Source organism: Phoca vitulina, unplaced genomic scaffold, assembly GCF_004348235.1.
Source record: "Phoca vitulina isolate PV1807 unplaced genomic scaffold, GSC_HSeal_1.0 scaffold249, whole genome shotgun sequence".
NCBI classification, from domain to species: Eukaryota; Metazoa; Chordata; class Mammalia; order Carnivora; family Phocidae; genus Phoca; species Phoca vitulina.
In genome coordinates this window covers 21952-32981 of record NW_022589939.1, presented here as the reverse complement: position 1 = coordinate 32981, position 11030 = coordinate 21952, and the positions used below count along the sequence as shown (strand labels likewise).

At 46.4% G+C, this 11030-nt stretch overlaps 1 pseudogene; it reads right to left on the bottom strand.

The window, feature by feature from the left end:
• Nucleotides 1-7228: 7228 nt before the first annotated feature.
• Nucleotides 7229-7936, bottom strand: LOC116629065 (annotated as a pseudogene).
• Between the last annotated feature and the right edge of the window lie 3094 nt (nt 7937-11030).

Below are 11030 nucleotides of genomic sequence, written 5' to 3'. Positions count from 1 at the left end.
AACAGACACATAAAAAAATGGTCAACATAAATAGCCATCAGGGAAATACAAATCAATACCACAATGAGATACCACCTTACACCAGTTAGAATGACAAAAATTAATGAGACAGGAAACAACAAATGTTGGCAAGGATGTGGAGAAATGGGAACCCTCTTACACTGTTAGTGGAAATGCAAGTTCGTACAGCCACTCTGGAAAACAGTATGGGGGTTCTTCAAGACATTAAAAATAGAGCTACCCTACCACCCAGCAATGGCACTACTACATATTTACCACAAAGATACAGATGTAGTGAAAAGAAGGGGCACCTTCACCCCAGTGTTCATAGCAGCAATGTTCATGGTAGCCAAACTGTGGAAGGAGCCGAGATATCCTTCAACAGGTGAATGGAGAAAGATGTGTTTCATATATACAATGGAATATTACTCAGCCATCAGAAAGGATGAATACGTACTATTTGCATTGACATGGATGGAACTGGAGGGGATTATTCTAAGTGAAATAAGTCAATCAGAGAGACAATTATCATATGGTTTCACCCATATGTGGAATATAAGGAATAGTGAAGAGAACCATAAGGGAAGGGAGAGTAAACTGAATGGGAAGAAATCAGAGAGGGAGACAAACCATGAGAGACTCTGGACTCCAAGAAAAAAAACTGAGGGTTACAGAAGGGAGAGGGTTGGGGAGATGGGGCAAATGGGTGATGGGTATTAAGGAGGGTACGTGTTGTGATGAGCACTGGGTGTTACACGCAACTAATGAATCGTTGAACACTACACCAAAAACTACTGATGTACTACATGTTGGCTAACTGAACATAAAAAAAGATAAATGTAAGAAAATAGATAAATAAATAAATGTACTTCTGCATTTGCTTTCAACAACAGGCATATTTTAAAGAAATTAAGAGGTGAAAAAGTCTCTTTAGCCAGATCTGTACCCTTCCTGTTGGTTCTCACAAATTTCTCACGTTCTGACTTCCCTTCTGGTGTCACGCCCTTTCAACCAAAGATCTGCCTGTGGGATTTTTGTTCGTAAAGAAAATCCACTAGGGATGAATTCTCTTGGTTGGCCTTCATATGAGAATATGGTAAATTTGCTCTCATTCCTGAAGAATATAGTCTCTAGATGTAGGTTCCTGAACTGACCCTTCTTTCATCACTAATGACACCAATGACCCTTGAACAACATGGGTTTGAGTCGCACAACTCCACTGATACATGGGGTTTTGTCATTAATATCAACAGTTCTCTAAATGTGTTTTCTCTTCCTTATGATTTTCTTCATAACATTTTCTTTTCTCTATCTTACTTTATTGTAAGAACACAGTATATGAGACATATAACATACAAAACAGGTGTTAATTGACTGTCCATGTTATTGGTAAGGATTCAGGTCAACAGTAGGCTATTAGCAGTTACATTTGGGGGGAATGTTAAAATTCCACCAAGTAATTTTGAAGATCTAACTGGCTTTATTAAAAGAAGTATGAATTGTGCAGCGCTATCTAGCAAGTAGAGGGCAGCTGCACTGCATTGTACAAAATGGAAGTTTTATATAGAAGGGGAGCAGGTACAAGAAAGTTATTAACAAAAGAAAAGGATTGTTCCAGACGATGCCATGTTCTAGGGGGTAAAGCAGGGTGTCTTTTCATGCAGAGGAAAAATCTTTCCTTGGGGACTGGAGAGGACCCTAGGGCAGCCTCCCTGGCATGGACTGGAAACTTCCTGGTGAACTGGTGAAGACTATATTTTGGGGGGTGATTGAAACTATTGAGTGGATACTAAGCACCAGTTTGGGAACTCAGTCTAAGGGACACAATTTTGGCTGCATGTGTGTGCTTGTGTTTCTTTTAATAGGAATCAAATGTCATATGTGGATTTTCGACGGTGGGATGGGTAGGCACCCTTAACCCCTGTGTTGTTCAAGAGTGAACTCTATTTTCTTACAGAGGCCTGGCATCTGTGGTTTCTAATTAAAAACAGAAAAAGTATAATCATTTCATTTTTGTTCCATTAGCTACACCATTTCATTTTCTTCTGATTTCATTTTTTTTCTCTTTCGGTCTCAGCACTGTATCATTATTTATCTGGACATGACTTTCCTTAAGTCTATCCTGTGCTGGGTTCCCTGGGTTTCATAAATCTGTAAATTATGTCTTTCACCAAGTTTTCAGCATACACACACACACACACACACACACACACTTTTTCCTACCTAGCATGCTAACCCTTTTCCTCAAGGACTATTGTATTATATTGTGTTGTGTTGTGTTGTATTCTGTTGTGCCATATTGTAGTGTATTGTATTTAGATGTGGCAGAAATAGCCAGCCTCACCCTCAGGCTGGAGCTAATAGGTGGAGAAGGCCATGGAGCCAAACCTGGAGCCTGGGAACTGGGTTGGGACACACGAAAGTCCATCACTGCTGTCCTAAGTCACAACACTGTGGCTCAGACTGAAAACTCCTGGTACCAGTTGCCATGGTAACCCTCAATGCTACAGCTGCTTCCCTGGCAGGAGATCACCTGGGGGATCTAGTAAGCTCCACTGACTGCTGGTAATTCTGTCAGCACTGAGGAATCTCTGCCCCCTGATATCCCACAGTCCCACCCCTTCACCAGGGCTTGGAAAGTTCCACTTGGAATGAGAAGAGAGGAGGATGTAAGTCGGTTCCTACAGAACCAGAGGAGCCCACCCGTGGGGTTTTCGATGGTCCTGAATACAATCAGCAGTAGGAAAGTGACATTTATGGGACCCACTTCACCCACCTTCCCGGGAGCAGGCTCAGTGTTTTCCCAGCAATGGTGGAACCTCCGCTCTACCCTAGCATGGCCCACAAGAGGTTTGCTGGCTTCAGGCCCCAAGTCCTCCCCTCCCTGTGCCTAACACTCTTCTCCTGGACATCACAACTGAAGGTTCAGATGCCCAGCAAGTGTGCCAGCTTATCCCTGTGCCTGTGTCTTTACATAGCCTCTCACACCTTATACCTTGTCCCTGGGACACAGTGAGCTTCAACCGGCTCTGAGCACAGGCGCCTGGGGAGGGAAGAGAAGGTCTCTGCTCTGACCCACAAAAGAGCACAGACCATGTGGTGGAGGACTGTCCACCTGCTGAGATCCCCAGGCTCTGACCAAGAACTTAGGAAAAGATGATTTGCCTTTTGAAAGAGGAAAAAAAGCTCAACAGTCTCAGATTTATGCACCATAGATCTCCAGGCAGTTTCTGCACCATAAGTTTTTCGTTGTTTTTTGTTGTTGTTTTTATTTTTCCTGAGGTTTCTGAAATGTTGAACAGAAAACTGGAAGAAAATACAAGTGACCTGGAAGCTACTTCGAAGTACAGTCGGTGTACATTCAAGTTATTTTTTTTAATGTTTAATTTTTTATTTAAATAAATAAGAGATTCATCAGTCTTATATAACACCCAATGCTCATTACGTCATGTGCCCTCCTTAATGTCCATCACCCAGTTACCCCATCCCTCACCCCCCGCCCCTTCAACAACCCTCAGTTTTGGTTCCTATCAGTGAGAGTCTCCTACAGTTTGTATACCTCTCTGATTTCATCTTGTTTTATTTTCTCCTCTCTTCACCTATGATCCTGTTTTGTTTCTTATATTCCCCATATCAGTGAGATCATATGATAATTGTCTTTCTATGATTGACATATTTTGCTTGGGATAATACCCTCTAGTTCCATCCATGTCATTGCAAATGGAAAGACTTCATTTTTTTTTTTTTTTTTATGTCTGAGTAATATTCCATTGTATATATGAACCACATCTTCTTTATCCATTCATCTGTCGATGGACATCCGGGCTCTTACCATAGTTTGGATATTGTGGATATTGTTGTTATACACATTGGGGTTCAGGTGCCCCTTCTTTTCACTACATTTGTATCTTTGGGGTAAATCCCTAGTAGTGCAATGGCTGGGTCGTAGGGCAGCTCTATTTTCAACTACACTCAGAGTCCAGGTCCCTGAGCAAGTGAGGTATTTGTTCCACTTCCCCATTGGTGTGTGTCACCATAAGCAGCATTCTTGTGCCAGATTACAGAGTAATATTCAGCCTCATCTCAGGCTGCAGCCCAGAGATGCGCAGAAGCCCCGCATTGGCCGAGGTGTCTTTGGAGCCTGAGAAGCGACTGGGGACCCCAGGGCCCTGGTGCTAATCTGAGTCTGAGGAGTAGTACAGCAGACCCCGGGGAGGGCTCCCTGGCTGCTGCTGGAACCAAGTTATAGAATAACTACCAACACTGAAGCCAACCACTCACGGTGCAGGTGAGTCTGGCTGTTGTTCCCGGAGATGCAGAGAGGGAGGGCAGCTGGGTCAGCACGGGCTGGGACAGGGAGCCTGCAAACACAGACACTCATGCTTGGTGACCAGGGATCAAAGAAAAAATTTTCTGGGCTCTGACCCACTGAGGCTGACATAAGTGGAGACCTGGTCTCTGAGCATGTCCCTACCTGTGCAGTGAGAGAGGACCACGAGGAAGACAGGAGGCCAGGCCATGGTGACACAGACCCTGATCCCCACAGTAGGCTGGGCTGCCCCAGGCCTCCTTTTCTCCTCCACCCTCTGTCACAGGAGGGGCTGTCCATGCAAATGGGGTCCACCCAGTGACTGCCCAGCCCCTCCCTGAGCCCTGTGCTGGAGCTCAGCTCACACCACACACTGAGGAAGACGGAGGTTAGCATCACCCCGGGGAGAGACCCGGGAGGAAGCACCTGCTGAAACGACACACAGGTCCCCGCTCAGGGGACTCTGCCGGGCAAGAGGGGACACAGCTGCTGAGTCCCCGTCAGAGAGCACAGGGCCCATTCCCCAGGCCTAGGCTCCTTTGCTTGAATCTTCCTCCCTGAGCAGCTACTAGGGACCACAGGGCGGTCCCACAGCGCCCCCTGCAGGCTGCAGCGCTCACCTCAAGGTGGCATAAAGCTTCAAGAGCCCAGCTGGTTTCTGCAGCTCACCTGGTTCCTGTCTGTATTCACACATCCATGGTCACATTAATAGTTCCGGTTTCCCCCAATGTCTGAAAGTAGAGCATTCCAATGACACTTCTAGCCAAAAGGCCATAAAGAAAAGAAGCAGTTACCATCAATTTATATGGAAATAGTGTTCCCAGACTCAAGTTATAACCTCTCTTAGGCTTTACTGAAACTCTAGGGCACACCTTGCTAATGGATGCACAAAATACATGGAGATAAATTGCACAAGCTCAAAGATTCAGTTCAAAGCTCTGGCGGCTGGGTGCTCAGAAGCTGAGGATACGTTAGAGAAAATGAGGTTGGCGGTGTCATTCTGGGTGCTCAGGGTGCAGGCCGCCTCTCCACAGGCTGGCTGCAAAGCAAATGCTGAAAGCTAACTAGGGCACACCTGCCTCACACCTCTTACCCCATTCTATAAGGAAAGAGTTGTGGGCTATGATGGTTAAATCATGTATAGCTCATGTACACCAGGAGAGCCATGTGTTTGGTCGAACACAATTCTAGTGGTTTCTGTGAATATATATTTCAAATGAGCTTAAGAATTAAATCAGTAGATGTTGATTAAAGCAAATTACCATCTAAAAAGTGGGTGGGCCTCATCTAATCAGGTGAAGGCCTTGAGGGAGAAAAGACTGACCTCACCCAGAAGGCGAGGGAATTCTGGGATCACACTACCTTCAGAACCAAACTACATCGCCTCTTCATCCCCTGAGTCTGTGACCTGCCAGCCCACACTAATGATTTTAGACTTCTACAATCATGACTAACAATTCCTTAAAACAAGTCTCTCAGATGGATTGATAGATAGATTACATCTATATCTACATACACATGCACATATATGTATATATTATATTAAGTATACATGTGCATACATACATATATACATCCATTCATACATACATCCTATTGGTTCGGTTTCTCAGGAGATCCCTACCTCAGACACACCATTTTATCCTAATCTCAGTCTATTCTATGTTATTTCCATCCCTTTGCAGAGTTCTGTTCTATACACATATCATGATCAATGGTGGGGCAAAGGAAGTCTGTGCTCTGGGTCCTACAAAGACCTTGAGAAGTCACCTCCACGAGGAAGCCAAATCTAAGAACACAAGATTTTGCACTGGACTCAAGCGCCCACCGTATAACCCGACCACCAGCACCCAGTCTGCAGTAGGGCATATTCACACCCTTTCTAGGACCGACGCAGCTATGGAAGTACTCCATGATTTTGTAAGAGTCTTGGGATTTTATACCCAGGACTTACAGATGCGGCGGGTTCTATATCTGAGCCTTGGAAATGCAGTCAGGACGCAGGAATCACATGGTGCCCTCTTCTGTTCAGACGTTCTGGGGCTCAGTTCCCACTGAGGAGGTTGCCATTCACGCAGCTGTTCCCTGGGGTGCACTGGTCATCAGAAGATCATCCCCCCAGGGGCCCCCCGCAGGGGACAGCACAGGCTCAGTGCCCTGTGCTGCTGGCACAGGCCCGGTGCAGCCACACTGTGTGCATCCGCCTCCAGATCAGTGTTTCCTCCCCCTGGTCTGAGCCTCTGCCCAGACTGACGCCGCCCTCCCTGCCTCGCCTTGATCAACCAAACAAAATACGTGTTCCTGGATTTCAGAGGCTTGTCCCACAACCCCCTTCCTCAGAAAGGTCAGGTCATATGCAGCTAGAGAAGGACCATTCCAGAATGATTGTTCATGTGTGTCTGTTCCCACCTTCTCTGTTTTCTTTGCTGAGACTTCCAACCTCACGTTTCACTGCAGGTGGATTTTCCCCAAAGACCTTGTGCTAAGTCTTTCAGTCAGTTTGGGAAGAGTCATTACCTTAGTGACGTTTGATATTTGAAGAAAAAAATAGGAATTTCTATTCATTGATTGGTTTAAAATCTTTTCTTGAAATATTTCGTTAACATTCAGTGCATGAAACATTGAATTTTTCTCAGATTTATCCTTAAATGGTTCATATTGATGATATTATAAATGCTACTGTTTTTCTTTATAAACAAATGGAAGGTTCTTTACCAGTCAATACAATACAACTCATTTCTTCATGTTGGTTTTATACCACAAACTCCAAGTTAAAGCACTCAGACCAGAAGCACGTCTCGGTCACTCCTCCACCCTGAGCTGGGCACACCTGAGTCACCCTCAACAGGCCTCCAGTGTCTCCCTGAGAGATTTTATTCTCTGATCAAGTAATGTTGTTTGAAAATAACCTGAACTAGATTAAAACACAGTAGTGACCTGAAAGTTGAACTGACGGAAGAGATAAGGCATTGACAAATCCACCGGTTCAAGGAAAACCAGGTGCTTGTCTGAGCTCTGACAACAGAAGTCACCCCCAGAGACAGACTCCATCCAAGTCTCCAGCAGGAGCGACTGCACCAGCACGAGAGGGTAGGAAGGTTTTTGTCTCACTTCCTCGCGGGTCTGCAGCACTGTGTGAGAACTAGAACTGCTATCCCAAATATTGCAGTAATAGTCAGTCTTGCCCTCAGCCTGCAGCCCCGAGATGCGCAGAAGCCCTGCATTGGCCGAGGTGTCTTTGGAGCCCGAGAAGCGGCTGGGGACCCCGGAGCCCTGGTGCTTATCGGAGTCTGAGGAGTAGTACAGCAGACCCCGGGGAGGGCTCCCTGTCCCTGCTGGATCCGGTACGTGCAGTAGCCGCCAACACTGATGTCCCTGCTCAGGGTGCAGGTGACTCTGGCCGTCGTTCCCGGAGCTGCAGAGAGGGAGGGCGGCTGGGTCAGCACGGGCCGAGAGAGGTGACCACAGACACAGATCTCATGGGTGATAGGGCAGGGACAAGTGTAAAGTTTCTCAGACTCTGTGACAGAGGAGCTGACACTAGCTGTAGGGCTGTTTTGTGTCCCTGAGGCCTGTCCCTACGGTGCCATGAGAAAGAAAAACCAGAAGGACAGGAGTCCAGGCCATGGTGACACAGACACTGGTCCCCACAGTGGGCCGGGCTGCCCCAGGCCTCCTTTTCTCCTCTACCCTCTGTCACAGGAGGGGCTGTCCATGCAAACGAGGTCCACCCAGTGACTGCCCAGCCCTTCCCTGAGCCCTGGTGCTGGGGCTCAGCTCACAGACAGAGGGAGGAGGATGGGGTTGGCCTCACCCCTGGGGAGAGCCCTGGGAGGATGCACCTGCTGAGACCACACAGGTCCCTGCTCAGGGGACTCTGCCAGACCAGAGAAGACACAGCAGCTGAGTCCCCGTCAGGGAACACAAGACCCAGGCTCCAGTCCCAGGCTTCACTGAGTGAAACTCCTCCCTGAGCTTCTGCGGAGCGTCAACCACAGTCTGGTCCCACAGCACCCCCTGCTGGTCACAGGGCGCACACCTCACAAGGCCCAAAGCCCTGGGAGCCCAGGGGTTTCTGCACCTCACCAGGTCCCTGTCTGTATTTATGCATCCACGTTCTGATTTCTCGTACAGGTTTCTTCTGCAATCTGACAGTTGAACGTTCCTCCGAATCCTTTCTTATTTTAACATGGCATAATGTGAAGGAGTATTTGCAATCAATTTATATGATTTTTTTTTATTCCCAGACCTAAAAAATAACCTCTCTTTGGCTTTTCTGACACGTTAAGAAACATATTTCTAGCCGATGCAGAAAGTAAATGGAGATAAAGCACAGACACTCACAGATAGTTCAAACATCTGGCAGCTTGATGCTACGATGGTGAGTGAAGTTCTTTTTCTTTCATTATGATCAGATAGCCACCATTTAGTACATCAGAAGTTTTTGTTGTAGTGTTAAACGATTCATTAGTTGTGTATAACACCCAGTGCTCATCCCAACACGTGCCCTACTTAATACCCTTCACCCAGTCACCCCCTCCCCCCCACCCCTCTCCCCTCTGTAAGGGAACATTTTCAGGGGAAAATTACCATACTAACATCAAATTAGGAGACTTATCCAAAGATCACACACATAAAAAATAAAGAAAAGAAAGCACGTGCTTCATACTCTGAAGTAAGAATGACACTATCTGAAAACATTTGTGTGAACATTTGTGTGAACATTATAAAATTCCCTTTCCCGGTGCAGTTGCTAGGGAGCAGAAAGAACGAGAAGGGTGGTTGTGGATGTGATGATGGATTTGGGAACAACATACAATTTCCAGAGTAACAGGTGAATGAGAGCCACAAATTTGGAGTTCATTCCATTATTCAATAAAAAGGTGATTGAATGCTCATTTCTGAATTGTTAGTAAATTATTTAATGAAATTTGCATGATCATTTTTTCCCTTTATAATCATCTGTGTTCAGAGACTTAAGTGACATCAGACATAAATATTCATATTAAATTCAATGATATCTATTAAACAAAGTTATTCCTGAAAAAGTAGTTACTGTGTAACTATATGTATGAAATTTTGAGATGAAGAGGACCTAAAACTTAAGAGGAAATGGAACAATTAGAAAGGATAATTGAAACATCTGAAGATGTATGTATCTGTTCTCATCCATCACTACAAAATGATGAAGCAAGTGAGAAGAAACAGAATAGTCCTAAATACCATCTATGGGTATTGCTCGTAAGGAAGCTGCATGTATTGCGTGGCTCATCAACGATAAGCAGGGACACCATGGTTTCCACAAGGATTCTTGACCACTAGGGGGAGCCCTGAGACAACCCTGCTGATTGTCCCAGTCTTTCTCATGGGTCTGCATTACTGAATTATTGTCCCTGAGGACTGTCTAGGAGGCAAGTAGGAGGCAGCGCTGAATGGGAGAAGTGGGAAGCTGGATGAGGGAGAACCAGGGCACCAGGAGCCCCTCCCAATGAGAAGGACAGACAGCAGCTGTCCAGATGTTCCATGGTGATGCTGCTTGATGTAGCCAAGAGCTGCCCTTGGGCTGTGCTTTCAATCCCTGAAGGACACGCCCATGCACCCCTCCTGCCCTGGGCTAAGGTAGCAGTGAGTCCCAAGGCAATTGTGCAGTGACCCCCTTCCTCCCACCCCACTTTCTCATGGAACCAGAGCTGAGGGCTCAGGGGCTCTCTCGCTAACCGGGGCAGCTGACGTCCTGTGCATATTACTTACCTCACATCTGCTGTCCCTGCAGGTTCATGCCCTCAATATCTTTCCACTAGTGTCCTCATGGAACGCCTTTCTATGGATTGAGATTTGTGAAGGGCAGAGGAATCCTGGCCATGCTGAAGCCCCCAGACTCTGCTTGCAGAGGACAAGTATTTGGAAATCTGACACTCCCATCCGCAGGTGTCACTGATCCTATGGCCATTTGCCCTCATAGGCCAGGTATCTTCATACAAATCTGTCCCTGTGTTTGACTGTCCATCTATCCCTGCCTGGACGTAGGCCAGGATGACAACTCATGATGATGGCGGATGAAACTTGATGCAGGGGTGAGAGTCAGTGCTGAGTACTCATGTGGTTTCTGGGGACCCAACATGCAGAAAGTCTCGTTTCACTGAGGACACTGCTTGGTCAATTATGCAACACTCAGTAGAGTATTTTCCTAGTTGGCTCAGCCAGAGCCCTGTCCCTTCTGGACAAGCTCAGCAGTGTCCCCTGCTGAGCTCAGGGCCCCCCTGACACCACCCAGCTCCCCTGGACCATCCTGATGTCAGATGGATTTTTCTGATGGTCCTACCCAGGTGCATAGAATGAGTAGGTCTCCTACATCATGATTGGGACTGTGACATTAATTTTTTTTTCCAGTTCACTAATGAACTCCAGAAAGCTAAGCACAGAATGTATTGCACAGTGATTATGTTACCAGATATTCAGAATTACTTGGCATTTGGATTTCTTCAGCCCTGTACTGGAGCCATCACCAATCCATGCCCAGCTTGAACTGGTCCTTAAGATTAAGGTTTTATCCTCCCCAGAGTTCCCCCATGTTCATAGCTGGAGTTGATTGTACATGTGTTCCTCTTATCGGGTGTCTCGTTGTGCTGCTGTTCTTGCTGGTCTAAGGGTGTCCTGTTAGGTTACCCCAGCCCACATTGTACAGGACTTGACATTCGATGTCTGTATTGGTCATGAGACT